This window comes from Monodon monoceros, unplaced genomic scaffold (assembly GCF_005190385.1).
Source record: "Monodon monoceros isolate NGI ecotype Baffin Bay Population unplaced genomic scaffold, NGI_Narwhal_1 Super_Scaffold_14, whole genome shotgun sequence".
Taxonomy (NCBI): Eukaryota; Metazoa; Chordata; class Mammalia; order Artiodactyla; family Monodontidae; genus Monodon; species Monodon monoceros.
Genome location: NW_021703770.1, coordinates 5,510,730 through 5,530,246, shown reverse-complemented (window position 1 = coordinate 5,530,246; position 19,517 = coordinate 5,510,730). Strand labels below are relative to the sequence as shown.

The window sequence follows — 19,517 nt, the reverse complement described above, 5'->3', positions numbered from 1 at the left end:
ATAGTAAGTTTTAATATAATCTGATGCATTACCATGATTACCTCCAGATGCGAAGATCATCTGAGCATCTACAGAGTGATGCTGAACTGGGGCCCCAATTCTCTTCCTGTCTGTCCTTGACTGTATCTCCTCATTATGTCGGATTTTGTTCTCATTCCCTCTCTGGATTGTCTTTCCTTCCCTTGTTCCTTTCACTAGCCATAATTGGCATTGATTTATAGCATTATTGGCTGTATTTTTAAAATTAATTAATTATTTACTTTTGGCTGTGTTGGGTCTTCGTTTCTGTGCGAGGGCTTTCTCCAGTTGCGGCGAGCTGGGGCCACTCTTCATTGTGGTGCGCGGGCCTCTCACTGTCGTGGCCTCTCCCGTTGTGGAGCACAGGCTCCAGATGCGCAGACTCAGTAGTTGTGGCTCACAGGCTTAGTTGCTCCGTGGCATGTGGGATCTTCCCAGACGGCTCGAACCCGTGTCCCCTGCATCGGCAGGCAGATTCTTAACCACTGCCGCACCAGGGAAGCCCCTAATGTATTTTAAAATATGTAATTTTACATTTCTTCTTTTTAATTTACGAAGTCAAAGATAGAACATTTTCTATTTCCTTCAATAAAAAAAGAATGTTTAGATTTGCTTTTTTTATATCCCTATTACATTCATCTTCTTGGCTTTGGTCCAGCGTTCCACTCCATCAAAATCATTTTAAAGCTTGACATTGCCCGTTATTGCCTTCACCATCTTTCCTGGCTTTATGTCATCTGCCTTTTAAGCTTTCACCAAGTCCTTGACAGAACCTGCAATTTAGGACTACTCTATCAGTTATCAGTTTAGGCATATGTGGTGGAAAACTCTAAATCAGTGCCTCTCAAGCTTACTGAGTATGTGAATCACCTGGAGAGCTTGTTGAAACACAGATTCCTGGGCCTCAGAGCAGCTCTGTAGTGGGGACTGAGGATTTGCAGAGAAATAGTGCTGAATAGGGCTGCCCTAAATAGTGGCTTAATCAAGTTAGTGGTTTATTTTCTCTTATGTTAAAGAAATTCATAGGCACATGGTCCAGGGCTGGTACTATGGTGTCAGAACCTAGGCTTCTTCTGTCTCCTTTCTGCTGTACAGGCACGCGGTTTCCTATTCCAAAATGGTTGCTTGAGCTCCAGCCATTGTGTCCACATTCAAGTCAGTAAGAATGAGGATGTCCCCTCTTTTTAAGGACATGTTCCAGAAGTTGTCCATGGCACTTCCACTTATATCTTCTCGAGAAGCACTTGGTCATATAGTTAAATCACACTAGTGAAATCAGTGGGAGGGTGGGTAACTTTGGGCTCCTGGGCACAGAAGCTTTGTTTTTGGCCCGTGTATCTTGTAGGCCAGACTCCTGCCTCCATGACCTTCCTTGAGTTCCAAAGGGCTATTCAAACAGTTGCTAATCAAGGGAGGAGCAGCCAAGAGACCACCTGAGGCGAGATTAAAGGGACCAGAGAAGCTCATCAAGATTAGGAGACCAACAATCTGAGACCCTGCATACAGCCTCATCTTGTCAGCAACCCCACCCTTGAAGTATTCTTATAAAACTCATCAAATCCTCCTGGGTTGGGACACATAGTTTTTTGAGACAGGAACCTGCTGTGTCCCCCTTTGGCTGGCAAAGCAATAAAGCTATCCTTTTCCACTTCACCCAAAATTCTTCTTTCTGAGATTTGATCCAGCACCCATGCATAGAGGCTGAGCTTTCAGCATCACTAGTTGCAAAAAAATCTAGGAAATACAGCTTTTATGTTGGGTGCCATGTACCCAGATAAAAATCAGGGTTTTATGACAACATTAGAGGAGAATGCATTTCTGACATTACTGTTTTTTCAATGTAGTCACATTCAATCTCTTCCCCCATCTCTCCAGCTAGAGGTTTGTGATCTGAATCCCACTATGTGCTAGGCAGTTAACTTTAAATTCTGAATTTCTAGGTCTGATCATCCTCTTGTTTATCTGTTCAGGCTACTGTAACAAAACACTATGGACTGGGTGGCTTAAACAACAACATTTGGTTGCAGGTGAGAATCTCATCCTGGCTTGCAGACTGCGAGAGAAAGAGAGGTAGATTGTGCTTTGGTATTTGGTATCTCTTCTTATAAGGACACTAATCCTATCACATCAGGGCCCTACCCTTATGACCCCATTTAACCTTGATTACCTCCTTGTAGGCCCCATCTCCATATATAGGCACTGTGTTGGTGAGCAGTGGTTTAGGGCTTCAGTATATGAATTTTGAGGGTGAAAATTCAGTCCATAGCATCTCCTTATAGGTAAGTATTATTACTTTAATTTTAGAGGTCAGGAAATCGAGTCTCAGAGAGTTTGTTTGTTTTTTTTTTATATGTACACAAAACTCCTTAGACCAAAAAGCCTAGTGGCTCTAGCTTGCCTTGAGGAAAGCTGTATTGTCCAAAGGGTACATGGGCCAGTTTCTTTTTTTTTAACATCTTTATTGGGGTATAATTGCTTTAAAATGGTGTGTTAGTTTCTGCTTTATAACAAAGTGAATCAGTTGTACATATACATATGTTCCCATATCTCTTCCCTCTTGCTTCTCCCTCCCTCCCACCCTCCCTATCCCACCCCTCCAGGCGGTCACAAAGCACTGAGCTGATCTCCCTGTGCTATGCGGCTGCTTCCCACTAGCTATCTGCCTTACGTTTTGTAGTGTATATAGGTCCATGCCTCTCTCTCGCTTTGTCACAGCTCACCCTTACCCCGCCCCATATCCTCAAGTCCGTTCTCTAGTAGGTCTGTGTCTTTATTCCTGTCTTACCCCTAGGTTCTTCATGACATTTTTTTTTCTAAAATTCCATATATATGTGTTAGCATACGGTATTTGTCTTTCTCTTTCTGACTTACTTCACTCTGTATGACAGACTCTAGGTCTATCCACCTCATTACAAATAGCTCAATTTCACTTCTTTTTATGGCTGAGTAATATTCCATTGTATATATGTGCCACATCTTCTTTATCCATTCATCTGATGATGGGCACTTAGGTTGTTTCCATCTCCGGGTTATGGTAAATAGAGCTGCAATGAACATTTTGGTACATGACTCTTTTTGAATTATGGTTTTCTCAGGGTATATGTCCAGTAGTGGGATTGCTGGGTCATATGGTAGTTCTATTTGTAGTTTTTTAAGGAACCTCCATACTGTTCTCCATAGTGGCTGTATCAATTTACATTCCCACCAACAGTGCAAGAGGGTTCCCTTTTCTTCACACCCTCTCCAGCATTTATTGTTTCTAGATTTTTTGATGATGGCCATTCTGACTGGTATGAGATGATATCTCATTGTAGTTTTGATTTTCATTTCTCTAATGATTAATGATGTTGAGCATTCTTTCATGTGTTTGTTGTCAGTCTGTATATCCTCTTTGGAGAAATGTCTATTTAAGTCCTCTGCCCATTTTTGGATTGGGTTGTTTGTTTTTTTGTTATTGAGCTGCATGAGCTGCTTGTAAATTTTGGAAATTAATCCTTTGTCAGTTGCTTCATTTGCAAATATTTTCTCCCATTCTGAGGGTTGTCTTTTGGTCTTGTTTATGGTTTCCTTTGCTGTGCAAAAGCTTTGAAGTTTCATTAGGTCCCATTTGTTTATTTTTGTTTTTATTTCCATTTCTCTAGGAGGTGGGTCAAAAAGGATCTTGCTGTGATTTATGTCATAGAGTGTTCTGCCTATATTTTCCTCTAAGAGTTTGATAGTTTCTGGCCTTACATTTAGGTCTTGAATCCATTTTGAGCTTATTTTTGTGTATGTTGTTAGGGAGTGATCTAATCTCATACTTTTACATGTAGCTGTGCAGTTTTCCCAGCACCACTTATTGAAGAGGCTGTCCTTTCTCCACTGTATATTCCTGCCTCCTTTATCAAAGATAAGGTGACCATATGTGCGTGGGTTTATCTCTGGGCTTTCTATCCTGTTCCATTGATCTATCTTTCTGTTTTTGTGCCAGTACCATACTGTCTTGATTACTGTAGCTTTGTAGTATAGTCTGAAGTCAGGGAGCCTGATTCCTCCAGCTCTGTTTTTCGTTCTCAAGATTGCTTTGGCTATTCTGGGTTTTTTGTGCTTCCATACAAATTGTGAAATTTTTTGTTCTAGTTCTGTGAAAAATGCCAGTGGTAGTTTGATAGGGATTGCATTGAATCTGTAGATTGCTTTGGGTTCAGAGAGTTTTTGTGTTTTTTATTTTAAAGACTTTTTTTTTTGATGTGGACCATTTTTAAATTCTTTATTGAATTTGTTACAATGTTGCTTTTTTTTTTTTTTTTTTTTGCGGTACGCGGGCCTCTCACTGTTGTGGCCTCTCCCGTTGCAGAGCACAGGCTCCGGACGCGCAGGCTCAGCGGCCATGGCTCACGGGCCCAGCCACTCTGCGGCATGTGGGATCCTCCCAGACCGGGGCATGAACCCGCGTCCCCTACATCGGCAGGCGGACTCTCAACCACTTCACCACCAGGGAAGCCTGCTTCTGTTCTTTATGTTTTGGTTTTTTGACCACGAGGCATGTGGGATCGTAGCTCCCCGAGCAGACCAGGGATCAAACCCACACCCCCTGCATTGGAAGGTGAAGTCTTAACCACTGGACTGCCAGGGAAGTCCCTCCTTTGAATCTTGATTTGTGCATTTAGTTACTTTGGGACCTCAGGAAAATCATTAAAAATCTCTGAGGGTCTTCCCTGGTGGTCCAGTGGTTAAAATTTCACCTTCCAATGCAGAGGGTGTGGGTTCGATCCCTGGTTGGGGAACTAAGATCCTACATGCCTCCTGGCCAAAATACCAAAACACAAAAAGCAGAAGCAACATTGTAACAAATTCAGTAAAGACTTTAAAAATGGTCCACATCAAAAAAGTCTTAAAAAATAAAAGATTCAAATGAATTCTGTCAAAGTTCAGGATCCTTCTAATGCATCATTCTGCATCACAGGAATAATGCATTTGTGTGCAGGATAAGCCTTGAATCAGCCATATTGTTGCATAATATGCAACCACAAAAGAATCTCAGGGATAGGCATCCATTTCACTCCTGTGTCTGTGCATCATCTGGGGACTGGCTGATCTAGGCTGGGAATGACTGGGTGCCTCTAAGCTGGGGCAAGGTCTGCCCCCACAAGTCTCTCATCTTCCTTGGACCCATGAGCTTGTGAGGGTCTCATGACCCACCCCTCAAGCACATTCCCACCCCTGCTTGCAGTAGGTCTGCTTCTATTCGAAGGCCAAAGAAAGTCATGTGCGGAAGACCAAGGTATGCAGTACGCTTGTCCCAGGAGGGAGTAAATATTTTGGAATGTATTCTTATCTCCCCCAAGCCTGTAGGCATATGCATTGAAGTGGAAAGAAAGCCAGACTGAGAATCAGGAGTCCTGAGCTCTGGGTCCAGATCTGCCGTTAATGGCTTGTGTGACCTTGGACACATTACTAATCCTTTCCGGATCTGGAAGGCCTATTCAGACTTTGGCCTTATGAAGCTATGGCTTGAAAAAACAAATCACTGCCTCTCAAACTCCTAATCTCCTCTCAGTGTAGTTTAGTCTCTTTACTTATTCTGAGCTAAAATACACACAGCTCTAGAGCCCCTTCTCAACTGCTGGGCGAATGGTCATGTCTCTGTTAATGATCAAACTGGAGCACCATGCAGCAGTCCTGCTGGTCACATGAAAGCTCAGGAAGAAATGAAGCCACTGGGAAAAGCCACTGATGCCATGACGTTCTGCTCCCAGGGCCTGAGTGCAGGCCAAGCCTCTGCTCAGACAGGTGAGCTTTAAGTTTGGTGATTTATGATAATGCCTCTGAGCGCGTGGGTAAACATGCCATGGTTTATTTTGCAGAATTAATGAAGTCTGATTAATCTTTCAGTCCCCAGCAGATTCTGTTCTGAGAAGTGAAGCGAGACTGTCAGGCTTTTGTGTGAATTACGAAGGGAGGATTCACAACACGGGAATCATCTGGTGTCCTCACAACGTGATCTTTTTATTTTTATTTTTTTTGCGGTACGCGGGCCTCTCACTGTTGCGGCCTCTCCCGTTGCGCAGCACAGGCTCCGGACGTGCAGGCTCAGCGGCCATGGCTCATGGGCCCAGCCGCTCCACGGCATGTGGGATCTTCCCGGACTGGGACACAAACCCACGTCCCCTGCATCGGCAGGCGGACTCTCAACAACTGCGCCACCAGGAAAGCCCCCACAACGTGATCTTTTAAATCCCGAGCATCTCTGGGTGGAGGTTTTGCCATTGTTAGACGGGATGACTACTGACTAGGGAGAGCGCCTTCTAAGAACACATGTGATACAGTAATAGCTGCTACAGTTAATTGAGCTATTACCACATGTCAGGCCCCTGCTTGATCCTTCGCACACATGGTCCCAATTATTGGAAAGAGCACCCACTTTTTTTTTTTGTGAATGCACTGCACATGTGAGATCTTTGTTCCCTGACCAGGGATCGAACCCGTGCCCCCTGCACTGGAAGCTCAGAGTCTTAACTACTGGACCACCAGGGAAGTCCCAAGAGCACCCACTTTGACTTGGATACATACTAGCTCAAATCCCGGTCTCATAATTTCCAAGCTGGGTGACCTTCAATGTGTAACATGGGCACAGTTTTTGCCCCTCACCCTATCTTTCACCCACAACTTCTCTGCCTACCCACGTTCTATAGCATGGATCATCCCAGCACGTTGACATCTCACACTTTGGTAGGAGAGATAAATATGTAAACAGCAAACTATATTGAAAATAAAACTCATGAACCCTTGGGTGGCTCCATGCTGCAGGCCGGAAAACTCAATTTATCTACAACACTGGGGCTAAATCTCTCTTAAAAAGAATTGGAGGTTATAAAGACTTGTCTCAAAATTTGTGGTTGCTATTACTGGGATACACAAATGAGGTGAAGGAGGTTATAATGTAATGGAAAGGGCACTGGGATAACGATCAGGAAAGGTGAATTTGAGTCCTGATTCTGTTGATCAAAATGTGTGATTTGGGGTAAGGTCACTTTTTGAGTCTTGGTTTCCTCACCGGTAAAGTGGGGAATGTTAACGCCTGTCCTGCGTTCTGCACAGACTTCTTGCAGAGACCCTAGCAGATAAAAGCTGTCAATGAGGACTTCCCTGGTGGTGCAGTGGTTAAGAATCCTCCTGCCAATGCAGGCAGGGGACACGGGTTTGAGCCCTGGTCTGGGAAGATCCCACATGCCGTGGAGCAGCTAAGCCCATGAGCCATGGCTGCTGAGCCTGCGCGTCCGGAGCCTGTGCTCCGCAATGGGAGAGGCCACAACGGTGAGAGGCCCACGTTCCGCAAAAAAAAAAAAAAAAAAAAAATATATATATATATATATGTGTGTGTGTGTGTAATGGGTGGGACAGAAGAAAGACAGGTCTCCTAGTATTTCTCCAACCTCATCTTGTACCACTGTTCTCCCCACTTACTCTGTTCTAATGATGTTGGCATTGGGTCCTTTCCTTGAATAAACCAAGCTCATTCCCACCTCACGGCCTTTGCCCTTGCTGTTTCCTCTCCCTAGAGTGTTCTTCTCCTAGATCTTCATGTTCTTCGAGAAAGATTTGGCCCCCTGTCCTTCAGGTCTCAGCTCAGACATCACTTGCTCAGAGAGGCATTCCATAGACACCTATCAAAGGTGTTCTCTCTCCCAGGCTCCCTTTAGCACATCATCCTGCTGTATTTTCACATAGTATTTATCACTTCCTGAGATTATCTTATTTACTTGTTGGCTTATTAATTGTTTCCCACCACTCTTTCTGCTTGAGAAGAGAGACCCTGCTCATTTTCTGCTGTGTCTCCAGTGCCAAGAACAGGATTTGGCATGTAGTAGACACACAATCTTTTTTTTTTTATGAATGAATTAGCATGTGTAGATTTAGCTTATTCTTTTTAACGGCTTTATTACATTCCGTATGGATGTACCATAACTTACTTAACCAGGCCTTTAGAGATGGATACTCCATTTGTTTTCACTCTTTCTTTTCCACTCTTGTTTATTTTTATTAATTTTTTTTTTTTTTGCTATAAGAAACAAATGAGTATAATCCGTGCGTACCTTGTAGGTTTAACTTTAGGTTTAGGAATTCAAAGGGCGTGTGCATTCACTAACTGTGAGATATACTGACAAATTTCCCTATATAATGTTTCCATCAGCTCATGTCCCCATCAACTGTGTATGATGACACCAGAGCGGAGTTCCCTCCAAGTCCCTGCCAATAACACATTCTTTATTCATTTTTGGCTGCACTCCATGGCTTGTGGGATCTTAGTTCTCCAACCAAAGATTGAACCTGGGCCATGGCAGTGAAAGCACTGAGTCCTAACCACTGGACCACCAGGGAATTCCACAATAACACATTCTTACTGGGAAGATGTTATTGCCCTCCCCTGTGACCTCCGAAGTGTTCCATCTTCTTTACTCATTACCTGAGGAGAGGCTCTGTGCACTGCAGCTCTGCTCTGTTTCTGTGTCATCTGAATGCTCTAGGCATGTTTTCTGCCTCTTTATTTGCATTCTACAGGCTGCTATGGCAAAAGAAGGGATATTTTAAATGCATTAGTGTCTGTAGAGATTATTTGTTGTTCAGCAATATTCACTCCCTTCCCTCTACCCCCATGAGAGGAAAGTACTGTCTCTACTCCCTGACTTTGACCTTGCCACGTGATTAGCTTTGGCAAATAGGATGTTAACAGATGTGCTGTGAACAGAAGCTTGAACTATGCTTACATGGTTGGGCTTACTAGTGCTTCTGCCTTTTACCATGAGAATAACGTGCCTTAGGAAGTGCCTACACCAAGGAGGATGAGGAAAACGGGGAGCACACTTGGACTCAAATTGCACTTGGGGCTAAACCTGAAGAAGCTCTACCTAGATCAACAGAACTCCAAATGCCCTGTAGATGTGTAAGCGTACTGTCATATGATGCAGAGATTTTTGTTTTTATTTGTTACACAGCAAAAACGGACTGGTACAAAGCTCAGGTTGAACATGGAGCTCCTAATTTGCAGCACCTTGACACTTCCTACGTCAAATATTAAACATCTCCTAGGACAGTAGTAGCAGAGGAATATTTAAACTACTCTTATTCACTTTGTGTGGGTTTCATTGGTCCCTGAAGAAAACAAAGGGCTAAGTGAGTCCTAGGTGAGGTGAGAAAGCAATACCACTGCTGGAACAGTATGAGCAAAGTTGTAGAGGAAGGAATGTGAAAGATCTGCTCTAGGACTAGTGAGCAGCCTAGATTTTAGATCACTTGTTGAAGAGTATTGGGAGGAGGCAGTACTCAGAGTATTTGGGTTAGAAACTAAGAAACTGAGGAAGTTAGAATTAGCTTTTACTCTTTAGCTACTGGCTTGAGCAGAGAAATGTAAGCTACAGAGCACCCTGGATGCTAATTGTACATCAATTATAGACAGTAAGTCACTGACATTCAGAGGTCAGCTATATAATGCAGATGGGTAAGGGCCTAAGAATAGCTGCCTGTGCCAAGTAGAAAAGGCTGGCAGGCAACTTCATTTATAATTTCATTGTTTCCATTTAGAATATCATTATTAATTAAGCTGTGTCTAACATAGTGCCAGCCCACGTTTTTGCTCCTAAAATACGGTGTGAATGTGGGTTTGCGTTTACAGAAAACAGACATCAATTTTCATACTCAGAAGTCCTCTTGAACGTGGCCTCATACTTATCTGATTTTTAGTAGGGTACAATTTAAAACAATTATTCTGTGAGTAGTTTTTGGTATTTAATCAAGTCAATTATGCTAACATTCGCTCACTAATTTTAAATATTCAGCATCATGAGAAGTCCTATAGAAGGGTGTTTGAATTCCACATCCATCACTTACTGGTTGTGTGATGTTGAGCAGGTTACTTGATGAGACTCAGTTCTTTTCAACTAAAAAACTGGGTGAATAAAATCCATCACATAGTGTTACTGTAATTCTTAAATGAGTTAATACATATAGAGCACATAGCACTGTCCCTGGTCCAAGACAGGGCTCAATAAATTCCATCATTCAGTTAAATATTTATTGCGAAGAAGAGGCAACTGTGAGGCAGGTGCTGTGCTGAGCATAGCAGAGGAAACAGGCTCCTTACCCTCGAAAATCTCAAGACCCGGAAGAAGCAAGTCAAGATTGGCTAAACGAAGTGAGAAGTGAAATGAGGGCTATGTCCTCAGTGCGGTGGACTCCCGCCTTTCTGTCTGCGTATCTCAGTAGCAGTCATGCTCCAATCACAAAGCCACCTCTTTGGCTGCCATGTTCTTACAACCTCTGCTAGAGTGACTGATCCAATCGGGGTCACCTGACCCTAACTGGGTCCATCAGTCCTTCTCTGGGATTCCATACTTATTCTGGATGGCAAGTGGACTTGCCCCAGGCTGTAGACCACATTTTTTTAAATTTGATTTTTTTTGGTTGATAGGAGTCTCCCATACCCATCTTGAAAGCAGAGAGGACCCTTTCCCTTGCTCTCTCATCTCTGTTTCTCCTTGAGGGGGTGATGTGAGTTTGTTGGTCAGAGTCTGAAACACGGATTAGGCTGGGCTCATCGCTGGGGGGTTCACGGTGTGTTGAAGGTGGTAGACTGGTTTTCACGTCTCTCTTTCTGACTTCCTTTTTCCCCCAGGGGCTGGTTAGATAAACTGAGCGCTGCCTAAGGACATTCTTCTGTCTCTTGTCCTCTTGTTTCCTCCGTGGTCAGCATTGTGTAGTGGACCTTTCTGCAGCGATAGGCACGTTGTACGTCCACACTGTCCAATATGGCAGCCGTTTGTGCCTGGCTATTTTTTATTTATTTATTTAATGTTATTTTATTTTTGGCTGCGTTGGGTCTTCAGTGCTGCACGCAGGCTTCCTCTATTTGCGGTGAACGGGGCCTATTCATCGTTACGGTGCATAGGGCTTCTCATCGCAGTGGCTTCTCTCCTCGTGGAACATGGGCTCTAGGCGTGCGGGCTTCAGTAGTTGTGGCACGCGGACTCTAGAGCGCAGGCTCAGTAGTTGTGGTGCACGGGCTTAGTCGTTCCGCGGCATGTGGGATCTTCCCGGACCAGAGCTCGAACCCGTGTCCCCTGCATTGGCAGGCGGATTCTTAACCACTGCCCCACCAGGGAAGTCCCTGTTGAGCATTTGAAATGTGGCTAGTGTGACTGAAGAGTTGAATTTTTATCTAATTTTAATTAATTTAATTTTAAATATAAATATCCCTATGTAGCTAATAGCTACTGTATCAGACAACACAGCTGCACCAAATAGAAAAGACTGGCAGGCAGCTTCATTCATAAACTTTATTACTTCCATTTAGAAAACCAGTATTAATTAAGCCACGTTGAACATAGTGCCTGTCCCACATTTTTGCTCCGTAGATGTGGAAGAGACAGTGGGAGAAGTCAAAATTTGGATGTGGATTTTTGGGGAGGAAGAGGCTACACTTAGTCTGTGGTCTAACATGTTTTAATCCCTCTTTAACGGGGAATGCTGAGTTCAGGTGCTGGGTGCTCGCCCAGCTAATAACAGAAAGGTATTTTATTTCCTTTGTGGCCACTCTTTCTTGTAGATCTATTGGGACCTCTACAGTGGGGAGGGGTGATTGGCAGGGCAGGATTCAGACATTCAGGGGCCCCAGAAATACTACATTTGTAACTCCATTCCAATTCCCAGCACATATTATAGCTTAGGTGGTGTCACTTCATCTCACGTGCGGCTTTATTAAATGCAATGGGATGAAGCATGTGCGATGGAAGTGCTGGCCCAGCTTGGGTTGCACAATGTCTACATTTGGGTTGAGCGGGTGGGGCGTCTTTTATCCTTGTCTGTGGTGCATCTCCAGGTAAGGGGACTCTAATGTGTCCAATGGTGAGCCTCTGGAAAAGGTTGCAAGTGTGAGGTGTCAGTATTATCAGCGACACCCGCCTCCCAATTTCTACATCCCTTGTCTGAATTTTGTCCACCTGGGCCAATTTTGAAATAAAAAAATTTCTCTGGATTCTATGTCTTATGCTTTCCCTAGTACTATGTTCTATGGTATCAATTCTTTTTTAAAATAATTTATTAATTAATTTTAATTTTTGGCTGCGTTGGGTCTTCATTTCTGCATGCAGGTGTTCTCTAGTTGTGGCGAGCAGGGGCTACTCTTTGTTGTGGTGCGTGGGCCTCTGATTGCGGTGGCTTCTCTTGTTGCAGAGCATGGGCTCTAGGTGCATGGGCTTCAGTAGTTGCAGCACGAGGGCTCAGTAGTTGTGGCTCACGGACTCTAGAGGACAAGCTCAGCAGTTGTGGCTCACGGGCTTAGTTGCTCCGCGGCATGTGGGATCTTCCCGGACCAGGGCTTGAACCCGTGTCCCCTGCATCAGCAGGCAGATTCTTAACCACCGTGCCACCAGGGAAGTCCCTCAATTCTTTTATTTAAAGCGGTTAACACTTTCTAAAATTGCCATTTGACTTCCCCCTCTAGGCTTGACCTCCTTAAGAGCAGGAATCTTGTTTCTCGATTTCCCCCCTTTTATTGCTAGTGGGTAGAAATGTGGCTCCAGGAATGAACCTGGCTTTCCTGGTTCCTGACACTTTCCTTACTCCAGCCAGGGATACTACCTGTTTGGAGCTAACAGAGCCCAGGGCCAATCCTGGCTCTGCCGCTAACTAGCTGAGGGTTGGCCAATGACTAGACTTGTCCAAATCTGTTTCCTTACCTGTGGAATGCAGGTCAACAACAGCTGCTGTGAGGACTGAATGCCATTAGGCATGTACAATGCTTAGCACGGTACCTGGAATGTGGTAGACACTTAATAAGTGGGGATATAACTATAATTATAATATTTATCACAGTTTGCTTTCATTAGAAATAAATGTGTATTTATTGATCCCTCCTCATTTGATCATTACCACCTTGAGGGCAGTAACTGTGCTTTTTCCTTTTTCTTTTTTAGATTGAGGTATAGTTGATATACTAGTTTCATGTGTACAATATAGTGATTCAAAATTTTTATAGGTTATATTCCATTTAAAGTTAGTATAAAATATTGGCTATATTCCCTGTGCTGTATGATATATCCTTGTATCTTATTTATTTTATACATAGTAGTTTGTGTCTCTTAATCCCCAACCCCTATCTTGCCCCTCCTCCCTTCCCTGTCTCCACTGGTAGCCATTAATTTGTTCATTATATCTGTGAGTCTGTTTCTTTTTTTTTTTTAATTTTTGAATTTTATTTTATTAATTTTTTATACAGCAGGTTCTTATTAGTTATCCATTTTATACATATTAGTGTATATATGTCAATCCCAATCTCCCAATTCATCACACCACCACCCTCCCTGTTTCTGTTTTGTTATAGTCACTAGTTTGTTTTATGTTTCAGATTCCACATATGAATGATAACCTACAGTGTTTGTCTTTCTCAGTCTGACTTATCTTGCTTAGCCTAATACCCCCAAGGTCCCTTCGTATTGTTGCAAATGGCAAAATTTCATTCATTTTTATGGTTGAATAATATTCATATATGTATATCACATATTCTTTATCCATTCATTTGTTGACAGACACCTAGGTTGTTTCCATATTTTAGGTATTGTAACATTGTTGCTATAAACATGGGGTGCATGTACCCTTTTGAATTAGTGTTTTCATTTTCTTCTGATGTATACCTAGGAGTGGAATTGCTAGATGATATGGTAGTTCTATTTTTGTTTTTTTGAGGAAGGTGCACACTGTTTTCCTTAGTGGCTGAACCAATTTACATTCTCACCAACAATGCACTAGGGTTCCCTTTTCTCCACATCCTCACCAACACTTGTTATTTGTGGTCCTTTTGATCATGGTCATTCTGACAAGTGTGAGGTGATATCTCACTGTGGTTTTGGTTTGCACTTCCCTGATGATTAGTGATGTTGAGCATCTTTTCATGTGCCTGTTGGCCATCTGCATGAATTCTTTGGGAAAATGTCTATTCAGGTCTTCTGTCCATTTTTCGACTGTGTTTTTTTCTTTTTGATATTGTTTTTCATCCTTTCCAGCCTTAGACACTCACATAGAGCTTGGGTCATGGAGCTTGTTATGCACTGAATGTTTGTGTCCCCTCTCAAATTCATATGCTGAAGCCCTAACACCCAGGATGGCTGTATTTGAACACGGGGACTTTAAGGAAGTAATAAAGGTTAAATGATGTCATAAGGGTGGGCCCCTGACCTGATAGGATGAGTGTCCTTCTAAGAAAAGTCACCAGGACACTCTCTCCCACCTGCATCCCCCTTCCATCTCCTCTCTCCCTTGTTCCTCGCCCCCACCTCACACCATGTGAGAACACTGCAGGAAGGTGGCTCTCTGAAAGCCAGGAAGATGGCTCTCACCAGAAACTTGGACTTCCAATCTCCAGAACTGCGAGAAAAGGGATGGCTGTTGTTTATACCACTCAGTCTATGGTAGCTGACTAAGAGAGAGCTGATTAGCACATGCTTATTGAGTTAAAGTCCCTATAATGGGAGAAGAACGGAGTGGAGGTAGGGTGGGACAATTCCCAGAGGGTGATGCATAAAATTACATCTAGTGAAAGTCAGTAGGTGTCTTTAGATAAAGCACAAGGGGTAAACTTATTTGTATGTCACATTCTTTAAAGAGAATTTTAAAATTCTTAACCTATTTTTTCAGCTTTATTGAAATATAATTGACATATAACATTGTGTAAGTTTAAAGCCATTTGATGTGCTGATTTGACACCCTTATGTGTTGCAAAATGATTGTTCCCCTTAGCGTTAGCTGACACCACCATCACAGCACATAATTACCGTTTCTTTTTTGTGATGAGAACATTTAAGAATCTATTCTCTGAGCAACTTTCAAGTATATAATACAGTATTATTAACTATAATCACCATGCTGTACATTAGTTCCCCAGAACTTATTCATCTTATAACTAGAAGTTTGTACCCCTTTGACCAACATTCCCCACCCCAGTGCTTGGTAACCACCACTCTAGTTTCTGTTTCTATGAGTATGGCTTTTATAGCATCCAAATAAAAGTGTTATCATACAGTTTTTGTCTTTCTCTGCCTGACTTAGCATAACACCCTCTAGTTTCGCCTGTGTTGTCGCAAATGGTAGGACTTCCTTCTTTCTTGAGGCTGAATAATATTCCATTTATCTATACCTATAGCTATATATCTATATCTGTATTTCCAGTCATTCATTCATATCCATGAGGGATTGGTTCCAGGAGCCCCCACGTATACCAAATCTGAGGATGCTCAAGTCCCGTAGTCAGCCCTCTGTATCCATGGTTCTGCATCCACAGATTCAATCAACCATGGACCGTGTAGTACTGTAACTATTTATTGAACAAAAATCTGCGTATAAGTGGATTTGCATAGTTCAAACCCGTGTTATTCAAAGGTCAACTGTATGTGTGTTTGTGTGTAAAACTGTATATATAATAGGTATAAATATATATAATATATATAACTATATATAACTGTATATATAATAAATATATAATTATAACTATATATATATGTGTTACATATCTCACATCTTCTTGATCCATTCATCCACCAATGGATGCTTAAGTTGTCTCCATATCTTGGCTATTGTGAATAATGCTACAATGAACATAGGGATGTGGATATCTCTTCAAGGACCTGTTTTCACTTCCTATGGATATACATCCAGACGTGGGCTTGCTGGATCATATGGTAGTTCTATTTTTAGTTTTTGAGGAACCTCCATACTGTTTTCCATAGTGGCTATACCAGTTTATATTCCCATTAACAGTGAACAAGGGTTCCTTTTTCTCCCCACCCTCACCAACATTTATCTTTGTTTCTTTTTGATAATAGCCATTCTAACAGGTGTGAGGTGACATCTCATTGTGGTTTTGATTTGCATTTCCATGATGATTAGTGACATGAGCGCCTTTTCATGTACTTTTTGGACATTTTATGTCTTCTTTGGAAAAATGTCTGTTCAGTTCCTCTGCCCATTTCTTAACCGTATTTTTTTGTTTACTATTGAGTTGTATGAGCTCTTTATATGCTTTGGATATTAACAGCTTAGGAGTTATAAGGTTTGCAAATGTTTGCTCCCATTCTGTAGGTTATCTTTTCATTTTGTTGATTGTGTTTTTTTTAATTATTATTTTTTATTTATTTATGTTTGGCTGCATTGGGTCTTTGTTGCTGCACGTGGGCTTTCTCTAGTTGTGGTGAGTGGGGTCTACTCTTCGTTGTGGTGCGCGGGCTTCTCATTGCAGTGGCTTCTTTTGCAGAGCACGGGCTTTAGGCACATGGGCTTCAGTGGTTGTGGCACATGGGCTCAGTAGTTGTGGTTTGTGGGCTCTAGAGCGTAGGCTCAGTAGTTGTGGTGCACGGGCTTAGTTGCTCTGCATCATGTGAGATCTTCCCAGACCAGGGCTCGAGCCCGTGTCCCCTGCACTGGTGGGTGGATTCTTAACCACTGCACCACCAGGGAAGCCCATGTTGATTGTTTCTTGTGCTGTGAATAAGCTTTTCAGTTTGATGTAGTCCACTTATTAATTTTTGCTTTTGTTACTTGTGCTTTTGGTATCATATCCAAAAAAGACCAATGTCAAGGAACTTTTTTCTGTTCTTTTTTTTATTTTCCTAGGATTTTACTATTTGAGTTCTTAGTCTTTAAGCCTTTTTGAGTTAATTTTTGCACATGGTGTAAGATGCAGGTCCAATTTCATTCCGCATGTGGTTATCCCGTTTTTTTTCAGCACTATTTATTGAAGGGCCTGTCCTTTTCTTAATGAGTATCCTTGGCTCTAGTGTCAAATATTAGTTGACCATATATGTGAGGGTTTACTTCTAGGCTCTATATTCTGTTCCACTGGGCTATGTGTCTGTCAGATATTAGTTGACCATATATGTGAGGGTTTATTCTAGGCTCTATATTCTGTTCCATTGGGCTATGTGTCTGTTAATAGGCCAGTACCATACTATTTTGATTACAGTAACTTTGTAGTATAGTTTGAAATCAGGAAGTGTGATGCCTCCAGCTTTGCTCTTCTTTCTCAGAATTGCTTTGGCTAGTCAAGCTCTTTTATAGTTCCATGCAAATTTTAGGATTGTTTTTTCTACTTCTGTGAAAAATGCCATTAGAATTTTCATAGGGGTTCTATTAATCTATATGTGGCTTTGGGTAGCATGGGTATTTTAACAGCATTAACTATTTGATCTATAAATAGGGGGTAACATTCCATTTATTTGTACCTTTTTCAATTTCTTTCATCAAAGTCTTGTAGTTTTTAGTGTATAGATCTCAGATATGTTAGTGTTTGCTTAATATGTTTAGGTGCTTTGATGTTGACTGCATATGTATTTATGATTGTTATAGCTTCTTGATGAACTGACTCCTTTATCATTACATAATAAACTTGTCTCTTTTTACTGTTTTTGGCTTAAAGTCTGTTTTGTCTGCTATAAGCATAGCTATCCCTGCTCTTTTTTGACTTCAACTTGCATAAAATATTATTTTCCGTCCCTTCACCTTGAACCTATGTGTGTCCTTAAAGCTGAAGTAAGTCTCTTGTAAGCAGAATATAGCTAGGTCCTGTTTTTGTTTTTTTTTTTTTTTAATGCATCCATCCACTCTGTGTCTTTTTTGATTGGAAAGGTCAATCTATTTACATTTAGAGAAATTATTGATAGGTAAGGGCTTACTAACGCTATCTTATTAATTGTTTCCTGGCTATTTTGTAGTTTCCTTGTTCATTTCTTCCTTTCTTGCTGCCTTCCTTTGTGAACTGATGATTTTCTGTGGTGGTAGGCTTTCATTCTCTTCTCTTTATATTTTGTGAATCTACATGAAAATCTTCTGGTTTTTGCTTTGTGGTTACCTTGAGGCTTACATAAAACATCTTATAGATATAACAGTGAATATTATGCTGATAGCAATTTAACTTCGATCACAGAAAAACTCTACCCTTAAAGGAAATTTTTGTAAATATACTCAAATGCCTTACATTGCCTAAATGAAACTTTCAAACACATGTGAACACTTGACTGTATCTTCTAAAGGAACTGTTTACTTAATTTGAGAGACCAAGAAAGAGTTAGGTGGCTGAGAGCTTGAAGGCAGAGCTGCCAAGAATTCCATTCTGCTGCAGATGAAAAGTAGCCCTCCACCCCCTTTCCTTGATGGATGGTTTTTACTTTCTTTTGCATGAGAGATGAAGTGGTTCTGAGGGCAGGACCTATGTCTTTTTCAATTTTGCAGCTTAACACCCAGCCTAGTGCATGAGTAGAGTAAGATGTTTAATTTTATGTTAGTGAGGTAGTTATTTAAGTTTATTAATGAATATTAGACAAATTGGGTTGTGTATGCTTCATTGTTTTCATTTTGTAAGGCAGGAGTTCTCATCCTTAGTGCACATTAGAATCTTCCAGGGAGATTTTTAAAATACCTGCTCAAATCTGCATCCCTAGATGATCTGACTCACTTGGTCTAGGGGAAAGCCTGCACATGGTGATGGTTACCAGCTCCCTAATTAGTCTGAGTGGTCAGAGGTGGGCTCCACTGGTAAGGAGGAAGATGTAGGGTTATGATGAGTCAGCAGAACTGAACTCTGGTCTATGTTCTGTCACCAACTTGTTGTGTGATGTGAAGCAAGTTACTCGTGACTTGGGTCTCTGCTTTCTCAACTGTAAAATGTGAATGGTCAGTTTTAATCTTTTTAGTTCAGGAACTCATTATGAATACTGATCCTCTCTCTAGGAAAATATACCTCTGCATATTTACAGAAAGTTTGCATACTATTTCAAGGAATTCATGAAATCTTGTGTATTGGTCAGGGTTCTTTTGGTTTCAGGGACCCACCTGAAACTGGTATATACCAAAAGGCAATGTCGTGGTCTATGGTTCTCAAAAGTTTTGGAGAAGCTTCAGCTTTAGGCTTGGCTGGATCCAGGAGCCCAAGGGATGCCATTAGGAACCTATCTCTTTCTATCTTTTGACACTGCTGTTTGAGTTGTTGACTTTCTTTTCAGGAAGGGTCTCCCCAGGTGATGTAAATATGTCCATCAGCAACTCAGGCTGACAGTCCAGCAGTTGAGCAACCCCAATATAAAGGGCACAACTTTTTCTCATGGTTCTGTCAAAAGTCCAGCCCAGGTCTGATGTTTTCCCTGTGGATAGAGGGATGGATGCTGTACTGGCCACACGCCTGTCACTGTAACATGGCGAGGGCAGGCTCCACTCGAACCACATGGAGCGTGAAATGGGGTGGTTTTCTCCCTCAAAGTTAGGATATTGTTTCCATGAGATGGGACAATGCATACTGGAAAGGCAAAGACTGCAGACGTCCATCTCACATTTGAAGGCTGTGTATCTATGGAACCCCTAGAGGTGTATTGCTCCAGGTTGAAAACCTCTGGACTCATGAGCCCTGAGGTCTCTCTCAGCACTAATAGCCTACAATGATAGGTAACACGGTGCTCTCATGAGCCCTATATTTGAAAAAAAAA

The 19,517-nt window shown here is 42.0% G+C and overlaps 1 long non-coding RNA gene across 1 annotated transcript in view; it reads left to right on the top strand.

The window, feature by feature from the left end:
- Positions 1-19,517, top strand: part of LOC114895293 — a 173,655-nt gene that overhangs the window by 9,990 nt on the left and 144,148 nt on the right. The gene's annotated exons all lie outside the window — the stretch shown is intronic.